Source organism: Vulpes vulpes, chromosome 4 (assembly GCF_048418805.1).
Source record: "Vulpes vulpes isolate BD-2025 chromosome 4, VulVul3, whole genome shotgun sequence".
NCBI classification, from domain to species: Eukaryota; Metazoa; Chordata; class Mammalia; order Carnivora; family Canidae; genus Vulpes; species Vulpes vulpes.
Window position 1 is genome coordinate 93,325,475 of NC_132783.1, and position 25,649 is coordinate 93,351,123.

The window sequence follows — 25,649 nt, forward strand, 5'->3', positions numbered from 1 at the left end:
GAATAGTACTAGGAAATAGAGATTGGGAATTGTGGTTTTCAGGGACATGGAGTGATAGACTACTCTGTAATTACTCATTTATCACATTGTATATCTGACAGTTTCACAGTAACAAAATTACTATATCCATCACCAATATTATTGAAAAGAGTTAACATTTTTTTCATATGGTCTTCATTTCTTGATAATTATACTCTCTATATCATCAGGTCATATCACTATTATGTACCATCACTTTTTTCCTTTTCATCATCTTTTAATCTACAAGTTACTACTTAATGCTCACCTCCAGAGTCATGTGAATGTTCCTCTAATCATATTGACTCTTTGAAGCTTATTCTTTAGTTGATTTCTCTAGAAAGACTAATGAGAACACTATTCCCTGAGTTTTTGTGTGATAATAATATGTTTTGTTTATATTTGAAAATTAGTCTTACTGGCTGTAAAATTCTTGACTCTCATTTTGTTTCCTTGAGTATTTTAACTTTTTTTCTGACATAAAGTGTTGCTTTGGAAAAATCTGTTGATAATGTAATTTTCTCTTCCTTATAAGGTACTTGACATATTGGCCCAGATGTTCAAATAATTTTTAATTCTTTTAAAAGATCTGTAATTTTACTGTAATATGTCTTGGTGTTATTTTGTGTCCATATTCTCAAGTGTATTCATTCTGTGCCTTAAACATGTGGTTTTAAATCTTACTTTAGAAAAATTTCTTTGAATTAGTTTTTAATTTTTTTGTATAGTTTTTAGTGTTAGTTCCCTTTCTTGGGTTTTCTTCTGTGATTACTATTTATATAAAAGAACAATTTTTGTCACTTTTCCTAGAATCCTTTTATTTCTTCATTAAAATATTTTAAAATTATTTTTTAGGGTAGCCTGGGTGGCTCAGGGGTTTAGCGCCACCTTCAGCCCAGGCCATGATCCTGGGGACCTGGGATCGAGTCCCACGTCAGGCTCCCTGCATGGAGCCTGCTTCTCCCTCTGCCTGTGTCTCTGCCTCTCTCTCTCTCTCTCTCTCTGTCTCTCATTAATAAATAAATACAATCTTTTTTAAAAATTATTTTTAGGATTAGAATACTTTTTGTATTACCTGTTGTGTTTATTTATTCTTGTGCTTTTTGTTTTTAGTCTTTATGTCTGAAACAAAATTCTTAAAATTCTTTTTTGAGTCATGTTCTCACATTTCTGAGTTTCTCCAATTCTGATGTTGTTTTTTATGCCTTATATAATTTACTTAATGCTTTTACCTTTTTCGTAGGTTATAGTTTATCAGTTTTGTGTTGGTGCTCTTCTGGTTGGCTTTAGTTGTGTATAAAGGATGTTGGTTAGCCTTATAATAACTTGTATGAGACTTGAATCTGGAAACTTTCTCCTGGGTCATTTTGAAATTAGTTTTCCTGGATGTTTTAAGAGGAAATAATAGTGATGCAGGAAAGCATTTTTGACTTGACTGAATTGTTTTCGATTGTGTTTGAGGAGATGACTGATCCTGGTTCTGCTGCTGTCCCTTACTTCTCCTTGAGCCCTCTCTTTCTTTTGTCTCAGCTTTTCTGTTCAGTTTTGTTTTTATTCCTAACAGTTTCTTATTTAGAGTAAGGCTCTGTCCTGGACAGGAGGGAGGCCTGGTGGGTATTTTCCAAGTTCAGACAGGTTGGACAACCATGCCAACTTCAAACCATTTGCTGTCAGGCTCTTTGACATTATCTGCAGTTGGATCATCAACTCTTACACCTTCCGCAGTTTTCCTTGTATTTTCAAATTTGCCTGCTGTTCTCTCCAGTGAATACCTCCTTGCTGTTTAGCCTGTAGAGGTACATGCTAGCAAGCGAACTGGATTTTACCCCTGCCCATGTCCCAGAATTGCAGGTATTAGTTCTATGTAACAGGGATACGATTTCAGGCTAAAAACTGGTTTAAAACTCTGTATAAGAAACAGTTATGCTCTGGAATCTAGGGCTTAGATCTTCTGTCTCACGCTTGTCCGCATAGTCAGGTGCCTGCCTGTGGTAATGACTTCTTAGTGCTCTTTCACATCCACTTCTCCTTTCATTCCAAGCATATGGGAACATTTAATCCCTTTGTTTCCTTGAAGTTAGATGGGTATCATGTGACTGATCTGGCCAGTGGACTTTCAGGGGAAGTGTGTGTCGCTTCTGGGTTGACATAGTGAAAGGCCCATGAAGATTTTCTGGTCTTTTTTTCTTTTTTAAACTTAGGAAGTACCTAGCCATGTTTTCATTTGATACAAGAACAAGATGATCAGCCTGGATGACTGTGAAGCAGACACTGCCTGCCCCGTGTTGGATATTTTACATGAGACAGAAGTAAACTTCTGTTATGTTGAGTTGTTGAAATTTTGGAGTTGTCTGCTACCCTAGTATGACTTAGACTGTACTATCTAGAATAGTAGCCACTAGCCACATGTAGCTGCTGAACAATTAACATGTGGCTAGTACTAACTGAGATTGTGCTAAATCTCAAGTATAAATCTAAATCTAGAGTACACACCAGATTTGTAAGTGTGAAAAACATAGAAAATGTCAAAGTAATAATTTTTTATTTATTACATTGAAATACCATTTTAGATCTGTTGGGTTAAATAAAATTTATTAAAATTAATTTCCACTCTTTCTCTTCTCATGAGGGTACTAGAAAACTTAAAGTTTTACATGTGGTTGCACTTAAAACATTATATTTATCTTGGACAGTGCTAGACTCTTCCTGGACTTATTCAGTATCCTAGCAGAAGTTGAGTGTTTGATTGTCTACAGAAACTACACAGGTGAGACTCCAGATTTGGAGAAAATACAGAAAAAGAGTACACTATAAATGGGGTTAAGCAGAAGTCTCCTTGATGGATCAGGAGATGTGTCCTTACTTTCTGTCCCATGTCCCTTTCCTAACCTGTTTGTAGAACACTGGCAGTCAGAGGAGACCGACTTTTCTACGAAACTGAATGACTCCAGAGAAGAGAGCCACAGAGCCTGACATTTGAAGGTCTTCGTATGTGCACAACCAGGTGACTGCCCAGTTACAGTGGTGAAGGCTACTAGTTAATAAATCCGTCCTGTACCCACAGGGTTGTCCAGCAGGGTCCTTGTGTTTCACTCTTACATGGGCAGCACTTAATGCTACTTATTTTTTTAAAGCTGCTTTAGAAATTTAGTACAATTACTAAAAATACCATGTTTCATAATGATCTACCTGTTTAGGGAGAACTTTTCAATTATACAAAGTTTATACATAAATAAACAATATGTGCAAAAATCTTTGCAACTTGATTTTTCCTAGAAAACTACCTTCTTACTGTCAAATTTGAAATTTATGGTTGAACTCTGGTGCTTCTTTTGACAATTCATGTCATCTAGAAGTGAAAGCATATCAGTTTCATAGACTACTACAGTGGTTGTTAACCTAGGGATTACTAATAAAGGGATAATTTCCAGGCATACCGTGAATTCTCTCGTTTTTGAGTGGTGCAGATTTATGTGCATGCTAACTGTGGGGAAGAAGTGATTTTCCCAGCTCCCTGCAGTACTTTCTCTTATGGTCATGCGATCGTTAGATTGTTATTCCTCGTTCTGGCAAATTAGTGAATCTAGTTGCTGTCCAGCATTTTGTACCAGGGCCCCATACCTCTCTCTCTGTGCCTAACCTCCACCCTTTCAGTTTTGGAAGATGAATTCACTTTATATTTTTTAGAGAAGTTTGAAGGCCAAATGTAAGTTCTGATTTCTTTTCTCCATCTCAAAGATCTCTTTTTATGAGTTTTTTTTCTTCTCTTCTGTTTCACAAGTAATGCTTCCTTTTTTCTAAGGCTGCATCTTTATTTATCTTTTGAGACCTTCCTCTCCTTGTCTCTTTCCATCCCTGACAGACTATTTCCAGTTCAATTACTGCCCTGATCAAATTCTTTCTTTCAAATTAAAAACAAACCAACAAAACCTTCCCTTGACACTATTACCTCGAGGCAATGTGCCATTTTTTTCATCTCCAAACCCCTCAAAATCTCAGTCTGTACCTGAATAGCCCTATCTTTTTTTTTTTAAGATTTTATTTATTCATGACACACACACACACACACACACACACACACACACAGAGGTGGAGACACAGGCAGAGGGAGAAGCAGGCTCCATGCAGGGGGTGGGCTTGGGACTCCATCCCGTCCTGGGTCTCCGGGATCACTCCCTGGGCTGAAAGCGGGTGCCAAACTGCTGAGCCACCCGGGCTGCCCAACCCCCCCCCCAAATTTTTTTTTTTTTACATCTTCCTTGCCATTGTCTTTGAATTTGCCAGTGACCCATTTAGCAAATTTAGCAGCTTCTTCCATGTTTTATTATTTGTCTCTTCTGAAGTATTTGGAATTGTTACTATCTTTCTACCTATTTTTTTAATAAGAACTTCACTTAAAGTTGCCTTGCAATACAAAACATGAAAAATACAGAAAAAGTATAAAGAAGATAATTATCCATCATAATACCACCTCTCAGAGATACCCACTATTAAATTTGGGGCCATATCTGTTCCATCTTTTAAAAAAAATGTATTAAGCAAAAGCAAATTCATATTGTATCTGCTTTTTTTATGTTTTAAGATTTTACTTATTTATTTATTTAAAGAGAGTGTGTGTGTGTGTGTGCTCAGTGAAGGGCAGAGAGGGAGGGAGAGAGAAAGGGAGGGAATCCCAAGCTGAGTGAGGGGCCTGTTATGGGGCTCCAACTCACGACCCTGAGATCATGACCTGAGCTGGAACCAAGTCGGATGCATTTACAAATATGTGCAACCATCACCCTAGTCAATTTTAGAACATTTTTATATCCTCAAAGTGAAACCTTGTACCCTTTAGCAATCACTTCTCTCTCCATAAGTTGTTATTTTAATGTAGTATTTTATATTTATACTCTTGTTATATCATGGCCAGTTGGTCCAGAATTTGGAAACAGAAAATACAGTAGTTCCCCTCTTATCCACAGTTTGAGTTTTTGCAATTTCCATCACCTGTGGTAAACTGAGGTTGGGAAGCAGATGTCAGGTCGTAGCCTAACACTACGTCACATTGCCTGCATTATCCACCTCACTTCATCTCATTACGTAGACTTTTTATCCTCTCACACCATCACAGGAAGGTTAAGTACAGCACAGTAAGATCCTTTGAGAGAGACCACATTCACATAACTGTTAATACAGTACATTGTTATAATTACTCTATTTTATTATTAGTTATTGTTATTAACTGGTTACTGTGCCTAATTTATAAATAAACCTCATCATAGATAGACACATAAAAGAAAAAAAAACAGTATATGTAGGAATTGGTACTATATATGCTATCAAGCATCTACTGAGGGGTCTTGGAACATATTCCCTGCGGAAAAGAGGGACTACCATGTGGTTTAGGATTAAAGCTCAGTCTTCGGAGTCTGACTGACCTGGATTAAAATCACAGCCCTACTACAAACTGCGAGACTTTGGAGGGGTTACTTAACCACTCAGCCTCAGTTTCTTACCTATTATGTGGAATTAGGAGAAGTACCTGCCACATAAATTAGTTTTGAGGATTAAGCAACATAATACATGTATAAAATTTAGTACAGTAGCTGGCACATAGAAGATGTTCAATAATCGAAGCTCAATAAATAGAGAACGATGTCTTTGTTGCAGTACTTTAGTTCTTAAGCCAACTAGCAAGTGTTTGATGCTATTAGACGTTGTTATTAAATATTGACTGGTGTTTCTGTCAGTGATTCAGAATGTTCTCTGTACTTAGCAACATCTTTGTACATTTTATATTATCCCTCCTATAAAATTCTAATTACTCTGAGGATACAACTGATTTTTTTATAGAGAATAATAATAATAGTATCTTTTTTTTGTATTTTTTTTTATTGGAGTTCGATTTGCCAACATATAGCCTAACACTAATAATAGTATCTTACAATTAGAATGTATTTACTTGGCACTGTTCTAAGTGCTATATCTACATTAACTCCTTTGATCTCCGCCTCTCAGACACATGTGCTTACTGTCCCTATTTTACAGACTGACTGTGGATGAGGTTAAGCAACTTTGGGTCAAAGAATTAGGACAGGTAAGGAAAGGGTGGAGCCAGGATTCTAACCTTGATACTCAGTCTGACTGCAGAGGCCATGCTCGTAACCTTGTATTCTTCTCTTTATCCTTCCTTCTAGAAGAATGGTAGGTGGATTTCAAACATCTTGACATTTTGGGTGTTCTATATTTAAAGGACTGTGAGGTCTCCAGTGCTTGCTTGGAGAGAGAACTAAAATGAGTATTGATGTCTGCTACAGACATGAGCTTCAGGGTGGCTGTGTATGTATCATCTGGGTCAAACCATACATGGATTATCCCGCTCCAGCACTCTAGAATCCAGGCCTCAGGTGGGACGGTGGCCAGGCACAGTGCACCTTCCCTAGGCCCCCTGATAGAATGCCCATTTTGACCTGCACCGCTCCCTCCTTGCATACTGCCAAACCCTACCAGTCTTTGAAGGCTAATTTAAATTCAGCCCCCAGTGATCTCTCTACCTGTGGAGCAACAGTCTTTGATACTTCTCAGATAATCATGTGTGGTGGTATGACATCTTGGTGTGTTGTCATCTTGGTACTGTTGTTGAAGCTTTAATATATTTATGATGTGACTCCTATGGTGATTAAATGTTGCTTGTCAGCAGGAAACTGTCTTAAATGTTTTAAAATATACTATAGTGCCCTCACAAGTATTACCAAGTGATCTTTTCTTCCTGTCTCTTTCAGTCTCTGGTGCCTGATGATAATAGAGCTATTTGGTGCAGTTCAAAGATACCTAACTTGACAAACTTAGTCCCAAATGTACATGACGTGTTTTGCAACAAGGTGGTTAGTCCATAGTCAGGCTGTTGGATTATGTGCATTATATTGGGATAAGTGCTTCTAATTGTCTGTCTGAAAGTCTTCACAACCTGTTGTTGCTTCTTTTTGAAATCTAACTTGATTGCCTTGGTTGTTGCTCATCCTGCTTATAAGCTCCTCCCTTAGGCTTGTGACTCACCGATTTAAAAGACGGTGCTGTTCAGTAATTAACTAACTACCTGCCTCTCATTACATAGAGATGAGAACTTAAATGCAGGCTTCCCAGCTAAAACTTTCTTCCCTGTGTGTTTACCCATCTGCGGGCATGTAGCAACACTGTCCCACACCCAGCCTTTGGAGGAAATATCTGTAGTCCGTGTCCCCTCCTGTTGGACATAGTTCATTTGCATATTGCTGTACAACTGATGGATTTTATATGGGTGCTGTTAATCGAAAATTATTTTCTATAGTTTCTAGAATGCCATTTATTTAGTCTCACTGATATTCACATTTGGATGAATGACAATCGAGTAATGAATGAGGTTTTGTTTTTAGTAAATAATAATTAAGCCAAGTATTTTATAAGATTAATTAAAGTCTGATACGACTAGTATGTCCTTGAGGTGATAAGTGTTACCCATTTTCATGAAGTATAATTAGTTTTTGGGGAAACTACCTGTGTTTTAGAGTAATTCATTCTATGCTTATTACCTTGCTTTAGCAATCCTGAGAAATATGGATATGCATCATTAGGAAATAGATGTGTTTTGATTAGGAAATTTTAAAACATCCTTCTGTTTGCTAAATAGGACATTTGAAAATATGTTCTAATAGCAGTATGATCATATCTACTTTGGTATCAAATAAAACATTTGTAAATTGTACAAAATACAATTGATTTACTGAACAATTTTTTAAAAGCCTGTATGCCTTCAGACTGAGTATGATGCTTTGTTTCAGAAGCACAGCTATAATTTTTGACCATTTAAGCAAAATGTAATTTTTCATCCTGTTGAGCAATCATAGTTTACAATTCCTAGGGAAAAAGTTTTAGAATTTGCTGAGGGAGAAAAGATCTTCGGGACTTCCTTATAGATCTGTTCATACTTGATTTTAGTCTGTCAAACTGACATCGTTGGCCAAAATCATATGTGAAATTATAACTTATGACTGATAAAGTACATATTTTTTCCCAATTTTTTTACCTTACAAGCTTTTAAATTAAAACAAAATTTGAAGGGCACCTGGGTGGCTCAGTGGTTGAAAATCTGCCTTTGGCCCAGGGCGTGACCCCGGGGTCCTGGGATGGAGTCCCGCATTGGGGAGTCCGCTTCTCCCTCTGCCTGTGTCTCTGCCTCTCTCTCTGTGCCTCATGAATAAATAAATAAAATCTTTAAAACTACATAAAATAAGATTTGAACAGATAGTAAAAACCTATTTCACCAGTTTACTTGCTAACCTTTTGCTTCATCTGCTTTCTCTGTTTATAAAAACACATATCCTTTTTTCTCACCATTTGCAATAATCTGCAAACATCTTGACACTTTACCCCTAAATATTATAGCAAATGTGTCCTAAGAACAAATTTGCTTTCCTTAAGGGCTACGTTATCATAGGAGATTTGATATCAACATTACATTATGTAATATACTGCCCTTACTTAAATTTCCTGTTTTCTTTCCAAAAGTGTTCTTTATAGCTATTCTTATTTATTATTATTATTATTATTATTTTAAAAGATTTTATTTATTCATGAGACACACAGAGAGAGGCAGAGACACAGGCAGAGGGAGAAGTGGGCTCCCTGCGTGGAGCCCAATGCGGGACTCGATCCCAGGACCCCAGGGTCATGCCCTAGGCCGAAGCAACACTCAACCGCTGAGCCCCCCAGGCATCCCTCCCTACTTGTTTTTCTTTTCTTTTTTTTTTTTTTAAGTAGGCTCCACACCTTGCATGGGGCTTGAACTCAAAACCCTGAGATCAAAAGTTGCATGTTCTACCAACTGAGGTAACCAGGCACCCCTTTTTTGATTTTTGATCCCGGAACCAATTAAGGATAATTTTGCATTTGGTTGTCGTATTTCTTTAGTTTCCTTTAACTGAGAATAAGTCCATATTTCCCCCATCCCTCCTAACAATGGTCTTTTATGAAATCTTGTTGTTTTTTAAAAATAGGATACCTCTTAATTTGCTTATATTTTTATATTTCATGACTAGATTAAAGTTAAAATTTGGGGGGATGAATACTATATTGATACCATTGTGTATTTTCCATTGGACTATATCAGGAGAAGTCCATTTTTTCATACTTTTTTCATTTAATAATAGCTTAGTATTGCTTTGATTTATTGCTATGAAAGGTTTATGATATTTTGTCCTTAGATTTCAAAATATAATTTCATAGTGCTTCACTCTTAATTTTTAAAAATTAAGTTATGATACATTCCAAAAATAAAAGAAGTGGTGTGACACCTGTATGCTTAATACCCAGATTTACAAAATATTAGCAGTTACCCATATTTACTTTGGATTAAGATAAAATTTTTATTCTTTTTTTTTTTAAGATTTTATTTATTTATTCAGAGAGAGAGAGAGAGAGAGAGAAAGACAGAGTCACAGGCAGAGGAAGAAGCAGGCTCCATGCAGGGAGCCCGACCTGGGACTCAATCCGTGTCTCCAGGATCACGCCCCAGGCTGAAGGCGGCGCTAAACCGCTGCACCACCGGGGCGCCCTAAAATTTTTATTCTAAAATGTATTCTATATACAAGGGTGTATATATAATATAAATGTACTTTTTAGAGTAATAATAATAATAAATGAATATATCCATCCCAACCTCCTATTTCAAGAACTGTAATGGCATCCTTTGAGCCTGTCCAGGCTTCAGGACAATAGTTTCTCTCTTCCCAGATAAAACTATCATCCTAAGTTTGGTTTTATTCCATGACCTTTCCTTACATTTTCCCTCTTTTGTATTTTTCCTTTAATATGCTTTTTAAAAAATATTTCCTATTTTTGAGCTTTATATGAGTGGAATCACACTGTGTATGTGTATTCTTCTTGGAATTCTTTTTTGTTCAACATTATGATTTTGAGATTTTTTTTTAAAGATTTTATTTATTCATGAGAGACACACAAGAGAGAGAGGCAGAGACACAGGCAGAGGGAGAAGCAGGCTCCATGCAGGGAGCCCGATGTGGGACTTGATCCCAGGACCCTGGGGTCACGACCTAAGCCGAAGGCAGACGCTCAACCGCTGAGCCACCCAGGCATCCCTGATTTTGAGATTTCATTCATGTTGTTACTCATCTGAGATATATATTTCTTTTCATTGCTATATGGTAATCCCATTATATGAATATACTATAATTTATGCATTTTACTGTTTTTGGACACTTGGGTTTCCTCTGGTTTTTACTATTAAGAAAATGCTGCTGTGAATCTTATTTGTGCATTTTGGTGGATACATGCAAAAGGTTCCCTGGGTTATACTCAGCTAGAATTTTTAGGTCTTTGGGCATATACATTGTCACCTTTACTAGGTGGTGGCAAAAAAAATTGTTTTTTGTTAACAGCTGTATGTTAAGCCAGATAAGGAATTCAAAAGGAACAGTTTTGAGAGAGGATCTTATTAGAAGTGTTGAGGTATTTATAGCTCTTAGGTCCTCCTATCTTTGTTTATTCCTGAGTTGACTCATTGAGGTGTCTTATCTTTGCCTTTTCTTTAAGTGGGTTTTTAAAAATATCACAGCATCTAAAAAATATGTATCAAAGCATAAACATTATTTGATCATATAGAAGATGTATTCAATTTTTATGCCATCAATTTCAGGCTGAAATATGCAGCCTTTTTATTTCTGTAGACACTGAAACACAGAGCTATGTTAAACTAGTTTTCTGGTTCTTGGGGATGAAATAAATGAAAAGTGGATAGAGGAGGCTGTTACTCTGTTAGCCAATATGCATTCTAGGTAGCTGTTAGCAAAGGAAGAAAACTTTAAAAAATTCAGATGCAAGCTAAAATAAATAAATAAGCAAACTAGCAAATAAACAAGTAAACACGGCAGTCTTCTGGGAGCATTCAGAACTGGAACAAATAGCACTATGTATTAATTAGTCCCTAAGGATTTCTCTATGTTGTAGCAGAACTCTGTAATTGGTGTTCATGATGTTAATTCTAAATAGTATTACTGCTTTATTGAGAAATAGAAATAATGCATGTTTTTAGAAGAATTGGTGAACCTTTAGCAATCTAACATCAATTCCTGGGGTGCCTCGGGGGCTCAGTTGTTTAGAGATTGGACTCATGATCTCAGCTCAGGTCTTGGTCTCAGAGTTGTGACTAGAAATTTTCCTTTTAACATAATGTAGTGAAACTATCCAGAGGAACTTGTCCTGTGGTACTTTTACTTATCAGCTAATAAAATAAATGTTCTCTTGATAATTTCTTACCATTTTATAGGAAATAAATGGGTGATAGATATTTCTGCACTGACTGAATTAGGTTTACTTGGTAAGTGGAAGAAGATGTATCAAGTCATATATATGTCTCTGTATACTGTGTAAACTGTCTAATGAATTGTAGAGAAAAATTAAAATGGAAAACATAGAAGTGGTTCTCATGTTGTTTGCCAGAAAGGATAAATTGGAAAGAATATATAGATAGATTATTTGGGGGTTCGTCTGCTGCAGGTGGCTACATCAAACTTGCTGTTTGTTACTCTTAGAACAGATGGGCACCCGGATAATGGTAACTGCTCTGCACATTCAGAGGATGAGGGATACAGGGAGGACCAAAGGCTCAGAATTTGGTGTAGGAACTGCTGGTTTCATTAGACTCCCCTTATGGGGCTTCTCATTTCCACAGGATGCTGGAAACCACTGCAGAATTGAAGTTTCCTAGCTGATTCAAAGGAAGAATGTGTCTTGAATAGTCTTTGAACAGTTATTTTGTTATTCAAAATCTAGTTTGAAGCAGAGGTAAAACATTTTTAGAAAATAGGGTTTTAAAAAATTTTAGTTACTTAAAAGTAATTATAGATTCATAGGAAATTGCAAAAATAGTAAGGAGAGGTCCCTTGTACCCTTCACCTTCCTCCAGTGGTTGCTTAATACTGCGTGATGTCCAGTTCCCAGCAGAACACGCACAGTATTGTGCCAATTAAACCTCTACGGTAGCTGCGTGCAACCACCTCACCATCGGGACATGGAATCTCACCACAAAGGTCACAGCTGTACCCACCATGGCAACCTCGAGGGTTTTTTTTTTTCTATCTGTGATTTTATCATTTTCAGTGTTTTATAGATGGAATCATACAGTAGGTGACCTTTTTGCACTCAGCCGAATCCTTCGAGATTTACCCAAGTTGTTTTGTGTATCACTGGTTTATCCCTTTTTATTGCTGAGTAGGATTCTGTTGCATGGATGGACCAGAGTTTGTTTAACCATTCACTTTTTGAAGGATGTTTTTGTTTTCTCCAGCTTTTGGCCGTTAAAAATAAAATTGCTGGTGACATTCCTGTTTGTTTCTTTGCAACCATGAGTGTGTTTGGTTACATGTAAGTGTGTATTTCATTTTTAAAGTAACTTCCAAACCTTTTTCCAAAGTAAGGATGCCATTTTACATTCTTACGACAATGTATGAAAGGTTCATTTTCAGGACACTTGGGTGGCTCAGCAGTTGAGCATCTGCCTCAGTCTGAGGTCGTGACCCCGGGGTCCTGGGATCGAGTCCCACATTGGGCTCCCTGCGGAGAGCCTGCTCCTCCCCCTGCCTGTGTCTCTGCCTCTCTCTGTGTCTCTCATGAATAAATAAATAAAATCTTTGGGGAAAAAGAAAGAAAGATTCATTTTGTTCATATTCTTGCCAGCACTTGGTGTTATCACTGTTTTTTATTTTAGTTACTCCAGTAGGTGTGTAGTGATATCTCAGTGGTCTTAATCTGCATTTCCCTGATGGCTGGTGTTCTTGATTGCATCTTTTCATGTGTTTATTTGCCATCCAGATATCTTCTTCTTCAAGGAAATCCCTCTTCATATTCTTTGCCCAGTTTCTTGGTGAATGTTTTTTTTTAAGGTGAGTTTTGAGATTTAGTATATTCTAGATGGGTCCTTTGTCACATTATACAATTTGTAAATATATTTTCCCACTCTATATCTTGTTTCTTCATCTTTTTAACAGGATCTTTTGCAGAGGAAATATTTTTAATTTTGATGAATTCTAACTTGCCTTTCTTTTTCTTTTAGTGTCATTTTGATGCTCATTTTAGTGTCTTTCTCCATTCCCACCCTCTACCCCCAATCCTAGGCAGCCATTAGTCTATTTTCTGTCTCTGAGTGCTTAGTTTGGCAGCACATATATTTTCTATCTCTGTGGAATTGCATATTTTGGGTATTTTGTATAAATGGAATTATATAATATGTGGCCTTTTGTTCTGGCTTCTTTCACTTAGTGTAATATTTTCAGTGTTCATCTCTCTTATATTGGAATTGGTTCTTTTTATGGATGATTAATACTCCGTTGGATGGATATACCACCTTGGATACACATCCATTCATCAGTTGATAGACATTTAGGTTGTTTCTACTTTTTTGCCTATGCTCAGATGAGTTGGTGTATACCTTTTCATCACCTTTGCCACACGTGTTGCATGTGTATGTATGCACTTACACACACATTCTTCTTTGTGTGTATAGTTCTCTTTTTAATAATGAAGGGGTGACTTATTTTATAGTTTTTAAAACTTAAGGATATTTGGAATATCTTTCCATATCAGTTCAGATAGGACAGATGTATCTCATTTTTTTTAATGACTATATATTGTTTATTGTGGCTATTTAGCACACCCCACACTGATAAATATTTAGATGAGATTGGATGACCTTTTGTTTTTCTTTCTTTTTTTTTTAAGATTTTATTTATTTATTCATGAGAGACACAGAGAGAGAGAGAGGCAAAGACACAGGCAGAGGGAGAAGCAGGCCCCATGCAGGAACCCCCATGCGAGACTCGATCCCGGGTCTCCAGGATCACACCCTGGGCTGAAGGCAGCGCTAAACCGCTGAGCCACCTGGGCTGCCCTGTTTTTCTTTCTTTTTTAATTTTTTATTTTTTTTTAATAATAAATTTATTTTTTGTTGGTGTTCAATTTGCCAACATACAGAATAACACCCAGTGCTCATCCCGTCAAGTGCCCCCCTCAGTGCCCGTCACCCATTCACCCCCGCCCCCTGCCTGTTTTTCTTTCTTATATAACATCAACTGCAACCATACTTACACAAATGTCTCTGTGGTGCAGAGCTCATTTTACCTGTTTTGGGAATTTTTTTTTTCCCTGTCACTCTTCACCAGTCATTTATTCAAAAATATATAGATTACCTCCTATGTGCTGGTCAGTGGACTGTGCTCAAAACACCGGTGACAACAAGCGTTAGTAAAATGCAATTGCTGTACACAGGGGTTATCTTAATAAGTAAGATATATCTATAAATAGATCATCATAACTCAATGTGCTGAGCGCTACAAGAGGAGTCAACAGAAGAGATATTTGAGATGGATCATTGTGAGGACAAATGGAAGTTCACTTGGCTAAAAGATGAAGATACATTTTGATTAGAATATCGAGCTTGAAGAAAGGTAGAGGCATAAAATAAGTGGGCATATTTAGGAAATAGCAAATAGTCTAATATGGCCAGCAGGAGGCTTTTGGCAGAGATTGTAGCAGAAGATAAAGGAGGTTAAATAGGTGGAAAGCAGATTATAGCAATCTGTGGATGGCCTCCTAAAGAATTTGAAATTCATTTTACACACAGTTGGAAATTATTTAAAAAATACACTTGTGTTTTTTTATTAGTAGTAAAATTTTAGAGTTGCACTATAAATATTTTAGAACATTTTCTTTGGGACACCTATGTGGCTCAGTCGGTTAAGTGGCTGCCTTTGGCTCAGGTCATGATCCTGGAGACCTGAGATTGAATTCTGCATCCCAGTCCTTGCTCCACAGGGAGCCTACTTCTCTCCCTCTGCTTCTGCCTTTCTCTCTCTCTCATGAATAAATAAATAAAATCTTAAAAAAAAAAATAGAATGTTTTCATCACTGCCCCAGATTTCACAGTTCTACTCCTTGCTTTGGGCTACTACTGCTTTGCTTTCTGATTGTCTAAATTTGCCTTTTATTAACATTTAATATGCATGGAATCATCCAGTATATAGTATTTTGCATCTAGCTTTCTTTATTTAGTATGTTTTTGAGGTGCATTCATGTTGTAACATGTACCAATATTTTGTTTCTTCTTATTACCTGATAGTTTTCCATTGTATGATTATGCCACACTTTATCTGTTCACCAGTTGATGGACCTTTGGATTGTTTTCAGTTTTGGCTGTCATGAATAATGCTGCTGAGAACATTTGTGTAGAAGTCTTTGTATAGACACATTTTCATTTCTCTTGGGTATGTTCCTATAAAGGGAATTTGGGATCATATAGTGCATTTATGTTTACATTTAACTTAAATTGCCAAATTGTTCTTCAAAATGGGTGCATCATTTTAGGGCAATGTGTGAGAATTCCAGTTTCTCCGTGTCCTTACCAGCTCTTGTATTGTCTTTTTAATTATGGCCATTCTGGTGAGTATAGTTTTGTTTTGTTTTTTTTTTAAGATTTTATTTATTTATTCATGAGAGACCCAGAGAGAGAGAGAGAGAGAGAGAGAGAGAGAGGCAGAGACACAGGCAGAGGGAGAAGCAGGCTCCACACAGGGAGCCCAATGTGGGACTTGATCCCAGGTCTCCAGGATCAGGCCCTGGGCTGAAGGTGGTGCTAAACCACTGAGCCACCCGGGCTGCCCTGGTGAGTATAGCTTTAAATAGTTTTAAACTCAATATAGTTTAAAATTTTTATTTTCTTAATGAGTTATGTTTATAATCTTTTCAAGAAGCACAGTTGTATTTTAGAAACACACGTCCAGTGAACGAGGTAAGAAAGGAGGTAGGTTGCAATGAAAGAGGAGAGCCTGCACTAGATATGTATAAATATAAAGGAGAGAAATTTTAGAGATGTATCAGACTTAGGATGGGCAGCATTTAGTAACTACCTAAATATGATAGGTGAAGCAGAGGAAGATAAGACGTGCTCCCCAGATTTCCAATTTTAACAGTTGGCTGGCTGGTACTGCCATTAGCCAGGAAAGTGAATATGGTGCATGAACAGTTTTTGTGCTGGTAGATGAAGGCTTTTATATTAATCCTGTTTTCTCGATGTGCCACTGGAGTAGCTATTTAATATTTAGTACTTAGGAAATACATATCTAGTTCAAAAGAAGGATCTGGATTGAGAGGTAAATTTAGCTGAGTTATCATTGTGTAAGTAACAGTTGAATTCATGGAAGTAAATGATGTATTGGTTTCTGAATCATGGTATTTGCTGGGTTGCTTTTAGTATTTGAAAATTAAACAATAAAAGGATTTAATATAATAAAAAGATCCAACATAATAAAACGGTTTTAGGATTTATTCAAGCCAAACAATAACACTAAAGACCCAGATTCTTACTGTTTTTTAATGAGCTGTTCTGTATCTGTTAGATTGTCCTCTTAGGCTGTCACCTTCCTCATGGTCCTAAGTAAGTCGGCCGCCATTATTCCACTTGACAAAGTCAAACCCAGAGTTGCCTGGACACAAAGGCTGGGGGTGGGAGCGGGGGCATTTCCAACCTACATATCTTATTTTCATCAGCCAGAGAAAACCTTTCCCAGAAACTCCCCAGCAAACTTAGTCTCTGGTCGTACTGCCTGGAATTGCATCAGATGCTTATAACTGAACCATCTCATTGGCAAGGAGAATGGAAATGGCCACAATTGGCTTAAATTAGAGATTTCTCACCCTGGTATTAATCTTTTTCACATATCTCTTTTGGAAGAAGTTTTTTCTCCTTGTCTTTTGGTTGTCTGATACAATTAAGATAGGTAAGGTTTTCTAGACAAGCCAGTTTCATATCAAGCTGTTGCTTCAATACTTCAGATCAGCTAATATTTGTTGAAATCCTTCTCTGTGTCATCAGTTGTGCTAGTAGATTCTAGAATTATAACAGTGAATAAAAGCTTAGAGTTTAGTATGGAAATATGCTTAAGCAGAGGAGTGCTAAAAAAAAAAGAGGAGTGCTATGATCGAATTGTATACTGTAGTCCGTTTGTATCACAGGTTTAATACTAATGTTTATAGCTTTGGTTTTATAAGAAAAGCATTGCAAGTTTCAGTTTCAAGCTTACATTCAATTTATAAGTGATCTTTTAGAATACAACCCATCCATAAGTTGACTTTCCCTTTCTGTGTTATGTGGTTGCCTGCTTTATTATAGAAGGGCATGATAAACCAAAATCGACTGTTCATTTGAATTATGTATGGGAAAAACTGTATTATATTTTTCTGAAGTATAATGTTTGAATTTCCCAGTTAATTTACCAAAATTTTTAACAGTAATAATGCCTTTAGTTTAAGAGCCCAGCTGGGATGTTGTGTCAAATATTTTGTAGTATGGTTCTGATTTTTAAAAAAGGTTATATGAAAAAAAAAAGGTTATATGGATGCAGCAATAGTGTTAACAGTAGTATTTGTACAATGTACTTTCTATGGGTGCTTAGAGAGGAGAAAGGAAGAGGAGAGTATTTGGAGTGGTGAAAAGGAATAGTATACAGTCAGTATTGCTAAATTTGTGAATACTAGGAAATGACTATTTTTGACACCTTGTACAAACTCAAAAGTAATCTTAATGTTTTAGACTGACTATATTTATCAAAAGAGTATGTATGCTGTTCTTTTCTATGAGGCAAATCTTACTAATAAAGGAGTGAATGGGTGGTATCCTAATACCTCAGAGCCAGAGATGACTATAATATCCACAGTTGATGTTTGTCACTGATGGGTTCTGTATGGTTAATGGTGTTTTAAGTACCCCGACGGTTTAAAGTTTAAGGACTTTAATGATTTTGAGAGCCAAGAGAGAGATGTACATTTTTATGGTAAATAAAGGTATTCTGTATAGATGATGTGGGATCAAAGTGCACTTTGCATATTTGTTTACAAAGTTTATGAACTTTGAGGAAATTCTAATGTTTGCTGAATTATAAAATGTTAGAAAGAAAATATCTAGAAATGTTTATTTTTTCACTTATTCTGTCGTTAAGAAGACCTGATATGTTTTTAAAAGGATTACCTTTTTCTTAATGTGTTTTCTAGAACTAAGAGGCTTGAAAGTTTCAGACACAAAATCTTTGACGAAAACATTATTATACTTGTTTAGTGTTCAGTTTTGAGTAGATCTTTCTAGTTGTTAAACACAAGTTCTTAGTGCTAAAAGCCTGTGGTCAGTTACCTTGTAAGTCAAAAGATTAAAGCTGTTGGGGGCATTTTGCCCATGTAAAATCCTTTTTATATACATGCACATATTTATGCATCTCTTCTTTTAGGACTGTAGCACTGTATTGCAAAGGTTAAGGAAAGCTTTACTTTATTTGCACAATTTCTAGTTTGAAAAAAGTGATGTGCAGACCTGTATGGTGAAGCACATCTTGTCCTTTGATTTTTTTTTTTTTAATTTATCTTTTAGTATGAGGTCATGTTTACTTGGTTTTCCTTAGCTGGTCTTAAATTCAATTTTTAGATGATTTATATTTTGTCATTTATTTGTGCATGTGAGAGGATGGATGGAGAATAGACAATTCAGGGTCTCAGACTTTGAAGATGGCATACTTGAAGATTCTTTTGATTATTCATATTTCTTTTTATTAACTTTAGATTTAGCCTGAAGCTTTTTTTTTCACACCAAGGAAACAGGTTTTTTTTTTTTTTTAAGATTTTATTTATTTATTCATGAGAGACACAGAGAGAGACAGAGGCAGAGACACAGGCAGAGGGAGAAGCAGGCTCCATGCAGGGAGCCTGATGTGGGACTCGATCCCCGGTCTCCAGGATCACACCCTGAGCTGAAGACAGCGCTAAACCGCTGAGCCACCCAGGCTGCCCGGAAACAGTTTTGTAATAAGCAGTGCTATGATAAGCAATGGTTAGTAAATGCTTTATATGTTAATTTTATTTGATCCATTGGAAATATCTGGTAGAATTAGAATCAGGCCATATATTTTTAAACGTAGTCATTTTGATGGATTGTTTTAACCCTTATGAGAATGGGTTAATCTCTAGCTTTGTGTAATACAGTGATTGCCTTCCCTCTTTGCTTCCACCTACGCCACTAGGGAAGAATGGAGTTGTTGATAAAGAGTGGCTTTGGAGGTAGATATTTGTCATTTCTAAAATGAAAACATAATGCATTTATTTTTTGATTATGTAAGGGAAATTATTTAAGACTATGAACCTCTCAGGAAAAAAAAAATTCCTAAACACCGTATCTCTTCCATTCCTGCCTTCATTTCTCTGAGTGATAGTCTAAGAGTTTTATTGTCCTGTGAATACCCTGAAAAATATTAGGGACCAGTTAAGTTGTGGGTAACCAGTGCATTGAGAAGACTGTTTAAGGCTCCTAAATGCAGACAAAGCATTACTAATTGCTTGCAGGGTCAGTCTGTCTTTAGTTGGACCATGAAAGATTTAGCATGGTCCTATGGCAGCCCATCTGCTGAGTGGAGACTCTTGTCTTTAAGAAAGGCTGCTATCTGATATGCTAGACCGTTTCAGGTTGCCCCAGTTTACATGAATTCAGTCATTATTGCCAAGACTACTAAACCTCAGTGTGACACAAACGATACCTCTAAATGGAGTTGAAGACAAAGGCATTTTGACCTTGCCATGGGACATAGGTAGTGTTCATACAGCTTAAAATTTTTCCTTTTAAAATATGAAACAATACTTTGCTATTTGAAGTTTCATTTAAAAGATATGTTCATAGAAATTATTTTTAAGATCTCTAAGTAAGCAACATGCTTTTTAAATAAATCAGAATTTTTCATTGTTTCCCACTTTTAGATTTATCAACTTTGTGTCTTAACGCAGCAAGGGAACTAAATGTCAGTGGAAACATAGTTGTAACCTATCCCCTGGGCTTAGACCAAGCAGTGCCATTGATTCCTGACCCCTCCAGTTCTTTAATATTGTAGGTAGAAGATTGACTGAAATTAGAACTACCTACTGAGATTTTGTGATAGAAAGTGAAAAATAGGGGTATTAGCTGGGTGGCCAAATATATTTTTGGCCTAAGTAGAAATTTCAATACTGTAGAATTGTGGATTTTAGTGCTGCTTCTAACTGTTCCTGTTTTTTTGTTTTAAGATGTGATTTTTTTTTCTTTCAGAAATCTAAGCTAATACAGAAATTTTGCATGCAAGAAGTTTCTTCCACAGAACTATTGTTACCTTTGTGAAGTTGAAAATATACAAAATAGGAAACATCTTTGGGCAGAGGTTGGGAAAATGATAAAGTGATAGGTTAAAATACTTTAGAATTTCATTGACTTTATGTTGAAAATATATAATTTTACACATGACAGATTTTTAGTATTGCTTTTGTGTGTTTCTTTTGGTCTAAGTAAGCTCTCTCTCTCTTTTTTTTTAACAGATTTATGAAAATATGCATCAGTTTAATACTGTCTTGGAATTCATGAGATGGAAGCATAGGTCAAAGCTGTTTGGAGAAAATTGGAAGTACAGTTTTATCTAGCCACATCTCTGAGGTAAGGAAAAGACTTAAGAAAATAATTAGAATAATATGAACATTTTCATATCAACTATTTGAAAATAGTCGTGGAAGGTGGGTGGGGGAATGAGCTAAATTGAATTGGGTGATGGGCATTAAGAAGAGTGCATGCTGGGATAAGCACGCGGTGTTGTGTGTAGTGATGAATCACTGAATTCTCCTGAAACCAATACTATACCGTATATTAACTAACTTGGAAGGAAAGAAGGAAGGAATTGAAAATAGTCCATGTGTATGTATTACTGCTGCAACTTTATTTTAGTCTCTTTAGTTTCTTTAAACACCCTTTATGAGTTCATAAGTAGTTCTAATACATTTTCCCCTTCTTATTCATGTTTAATGTCTTCAAAAATAAAAAGTACTCATTTATTACTGATATCACTTTCTTCACTCTAATTATAGAAAATAAGCATTAGATGATATATAAGGATGTATTTATCCCCCCTAAAGACAACCAGAGTTCAGAATGGAAGATTATGGATGCTTATATTATTTTGAAACTTTCACACATTATAGAATTCAGAATAAAAATTTTGTCTTAAAATAATAGGTTTTTGGAGATAGAATTTGTTTTAAAATTAGGAACTGTCGTAACACCAAGGATAGGGGAAAAGAAGCCGTTCTAAGAAAGGGGATGTCAAGTGTATTAATTTTTTTTTTTTTGATCCATTTACAGACTCATATTATCAGGTAAAAGGTTTGAATTCTTTAGGATCTATATTTTAGAAAAATAAATAGGACATATACTATGAAGTAGTCTGTACTCTTTCCTCGTAGGGTAGTTGGCTTTGCAGCAGTTGGCTGCTGCTTCCATAGCGTGCTCATTCTTTTTTCTCACTCTGCCCCACTGGTGTCTTTGCTCTTTTGAAAACACTTACAACTTTTTAATTGCCTTTTGTTAGGTTTCATACTTTTTGATCACTGTAGTAGTTGCTATTTTCCCTTTTTTGCAGTTCTCTTGGTTTCTATGACCCTGTGTTCTTCTAGCTCCACTTCTTTAATCACTCCTTCATAATTTTTCTTCTCCTCCTACTCTTAAGTAACGACCTCCACGAGGTTTTATCTTTGAAATTTTTCTGTTTCTTCCTTATGTTTTTCCTGATCTCATTTCAACAGTTACCTCTATAGTGATCTCTCAACCTTACATCTCACTTGTGTCCCTCTCTCTAAGCTTTCGGCCTGTATGGCCAACCGCTCGCGTCGCACCGGGGTTCCCATGTCTGTTAGCAGATGTCTCTGTTACCCACACTCAGAGTCTCGGTGCCGGATGTGGTTCCTCACCTATTCCTTCCTGCCCTAGTCAGAGATCCAGTCCCACCCGGTGGCCTCGGAGTGTGCCGTGAATGTTTCCGTGCTTTCTCTTCCAGTCCCCCCGTCCCCATCCAAGGCTAGGCCCTTCCATTACATTTCACCTGAAATATCGCAGGGCCCTCGCGGTTGGGCGCTTCACTGCTGTGAGAGGAGGGAACAGTCACATAGGAGATACATAGGACGTGATATTTGCACATAGGACGTGATATTTGAGTAGAGTCTCGAAAGATGAGAAGATTGCCCAGTGGAATTTGGGAGGCGAGAGAATTTCACACGAAGAGCTCAGCGTAAGCAAGGGAAGCCTGAGGTATATCGATTGTACAACAGACAGAAGAAATCATTTTGTGTGGTTTGAATTCAGGATATGAGCAGCTTTGAGGGACAAGGCGGGGAGAGACCTTGATGGTGAAGGACTCAGTGCTGTGGTCAGGAGTTTAGGCTTTATTTTGTGAATAGTTGGCAGCCACTGAAAAATTTTAACAGAGGCATTTTAGAATCATAATTTGTTTTGCTAAAATTAATCCTACAGGGATATGGATGATAATTTGGAAGGGGGAGGGGGACACCAAAAGCAGGCGACAATTAGGATGCTCTTAATTGTTAATTGTTTCAAGCAGGAAATGATGAGGCTCTTGATTTAGGTAGGGATCAACTTACCTGAAATTATGAAAACCTGTAAGCATTGGTTGTTAGCAAACATTCAGTTTTCTTCCTCTGTACCCCTCCGTGTATGTGTGGCACTCCTCAGCCAGTGATTTGAAGCTGCCTGTATTTCTTTGCTCTCTGCTCCTATTATTCTTTTCTCCTGACATGCTTTTTCCACTTTTTCTTGTGGAAGCCCTGTCAACTTTTAAAAACTCATCTCGGGCAGCCTGGGTGGCTCAGCAGTTTAGTGTCTGCCTTCGGCCCAGGGCGTGATCCTGGAGACCCGGGATCGAGTCCCACGTCGGGCTTCCTGCCTGGAGCCTGCTTCTACCTCTGCCTGTGTCTCTGCCTCTCTCTGTGTCTCTCACAAATAAATAAATAAAATCTTAAAAAAAAAAAATCTCAAGTGCCAATTCACCCCTGAGGTCCTTTCTGATCTATATTTCTGTTTTTGGATGTGTGTGTGCGTGCACATGCACAACTGCTGGCAGTGGAGGGAATGTGTAAGGACAGAGAGAGAGGGAAAGAAAATCTCCAGCATGCTCCCTGCCCTGTGCAGAGACTGATGCAGGGCTTGATATCATGACCCTGAGATCATGACCTGAGCTGAAATCAGGAGTCAGGTGCTTAACTGGCTGAGCCACCCAGGCGCCCTTGATTTCTTTGACTCTAAGGATATATTCCTTCCTAGTTTAAGACTCGAGAGCGCTTATTTTTGTTCTGTAGGATATTACTTATTTTGGTCTCTGTTAAACTGCGTAGCAGCAAATCACAATGGAAGTGTCAGAAAATAAAGAACATGGTCCGCATCTTCTATTTACAGTCATACCAGTAAGGTCTGTATATAAGTAATATGAGTAATGATCACTAACACTGCCAGGTAAAAATGATAAATGACAGAAAAGTAAGTCATTACTTCCTAATCAGAGTTCTGTAGAACTGCTAAGTATAGACAGAGCATGGGAGGGATTGTTTGATTTGGGCTTTGAAAGATGAGTTAGGATTTGAATAGGTAAAGAATTAAAAGGTATTTCTAGAAAAGCTGGCTGATGGAAAACGAGTATTTCTCTATAAATATGGTAGAGGTCTTAGGCTAGGAAGTGTAACATCAAGAAAATCTTCCTTTAGGAAAATCACTCTAGCAGTGATGTGTGAATATATGTCATTAGAGAAATGGAGTGAGGGGTCAGGAGGCTCAGAAGGTTTTAGGAGGTGTGAGGTATGAGGTAATCAAAATTTAATCCAGGTAGTAGGGGTGGAAATGGAAAAGGAAGACCATGTGGAATAGATGCCAGGGGAGAAGAAGCAGTGATTTCTGATTTCTGACTGGTTGTTGGAAAGAGGTGCTGATGCCCACGCCTTGTATCTGGATAAAACAGATCATGTTGGGCAGCGCTGAGAGTAAACATAGGTAATTTTTCAAATCTGGTTGGACCTAAGTTTTCCTTTTAAAAAAAAATATTTATTGACTTGAGAGGGAGAGAGCACAGAGGGAGAGGGAGAAGCAGACTCCTGCTGAGCAGGGAGCCCGATGTGGGGCTTGATCCCAGGGCCCTGGGACTATGACTTGAGCCAAAGGCAGACACCCAACCGACTAGACACCCAACCGACTGAACCCATCCAGGTTCCCCAGACCTAAGTTTTTTAAGTTTAAAGAAACATTAAAATTACTATTCTACTGTGTTATTGGTTTCTTCATTTGTTTACATACAACAAATATTTTTGTACATTATATTTCGAGCCTTAGCATATTGTAAGGGAGATAAATTGAAAAAAGTAAAGTATTGCCTTTTTTGTTCTTATTTAATTAATTTTTTTTAAAGTATTGCCTTTGGGGCATGTGGGTGGCTCAGTCGATTAAGCATCTACCTTCGGCTCAGGTCGTGGTCCCAGTGTCCTGAGATTGAGCCCTGCATTGGGCTCCTTGCTCAGAAGGGAGTCTGCTTGCTTCTCCCTCTACCCCTCACTTGACTTGTTCTCTCTCTTTCTCTCTCACTCTCTCTCAAATAAATAAAATCTTAAAAAAAAAATGTATCGCCTTTTTTAAAAGAACAATTTTTAAAGAAAGAAGTACTGTCTATTATTTTTCTCCTTTGCTGTAGTTTTAAATGCTATGTACTATTTGGTAAAAAAAAAAATGTTTAAAATATTTCTTTAGGTGTAATCCTGACACTTTTACTGAAGGGTGGTATCTTGTTTTAATGGAATTACTGCTCAGTGAATTGGGATCTATGAAGAAACTCATAAAGCAGAATTCAGTGGTTTCCCACGAACAGACCAGCATTAGTGTGGCAACGTCCTTAGAGAAATACGTGATAGTGAGGTACTACGTTACCTCACGATGTGAAACTAGCTAGTCTTGATGCTTTTATTAAAGTTCTTTTCAGCTCTTAATTGATGACTGATTTAGGACTTCGTAATATTTAGAAACATTCCATCGGGGCAGCTCCAGGTGGCCAAGCGGTTTAGCGCCGCCTTCAGCCCAGGGCCTGATCCTGGAGACCCGGGATCGAGTCCCATGTCAGGCTCCCTGCATGGAGCCTGCTTCTCCCTCTGCCTGGGTCTCTGCCAGCCCCCCATGAATAAATAAATAAATAAATAATCTTTAAAAAATATTCCATCATTTTATATTGAAAATTAAGTAGTCACTCTTGTAATTACACATTGTGGAACTGGAAGATGTTACATTATTGAGGAAAGCTTTGTGAGTGAATTGCTATCAAGTTTTCTCTTTAAAGTAAATCTAGGGCAGCCCAGGTGGCTCAGCGGTTTAGCGCCGCCTGCAGCCCAGGGCGTGATCCTGGAGACCCCGGATCGAGTCCCACATCAGGCTCTCTGTGTGGTGCCTGCTTCTCCCTCTGCCTGTGTCTCTGCCTCTCTCTGTCTCTGTCTCTATGAATAAATAAAATAAAATCTTTAAAAAAAAATAAAGTAAATCTAGTTAAGCTCTCAAAGTAGTTAATACTTGTACCGTATTACATTTATATGTATATATTTAAAAGAGCCCCTCTATCATTCTTATCCCAGAATAGTGACAACAGTGTTTGCCGAAGTGTGGAATGTGCACTACTATTACACATTCGCCTGTCTGGTTGTGAACAGGCGAATTTTAAAAAACATTTTCATAGTTGTAT

General features: G+C 37.2%; 1 protein-coding gene across 3 annotated transcripts in view; it reads left to right on the plus strand.

Annotated features, from left to right (window-relative positions):
- Nucleotides 1–25,649, plus strand: part of BMPR1A (bone morphogenetic protein receptor type 1A) — a 141,517-nt gene that overhangs the window by 55,253 nt on the left and 60,615 nt on the right. The window contains exons 2-3 of one of the 3 annotated variants that reach the window (XM_072756422.1): nt 2,918–3,022; nt 20,422–20,536. The gene's annotated coding sequence lies outside the window, so the exon portion shown is untranslated. Of the gene's footprint in view, nt 1–2,917; nt 3,023–20,182; nt 20,268–20,421; nt 20,537–25,649 lie in introns of those variants that run through there. The other 2 variants (XM_026005854.2, XM_072756421.1) reach the window with 2 other exon arrangements.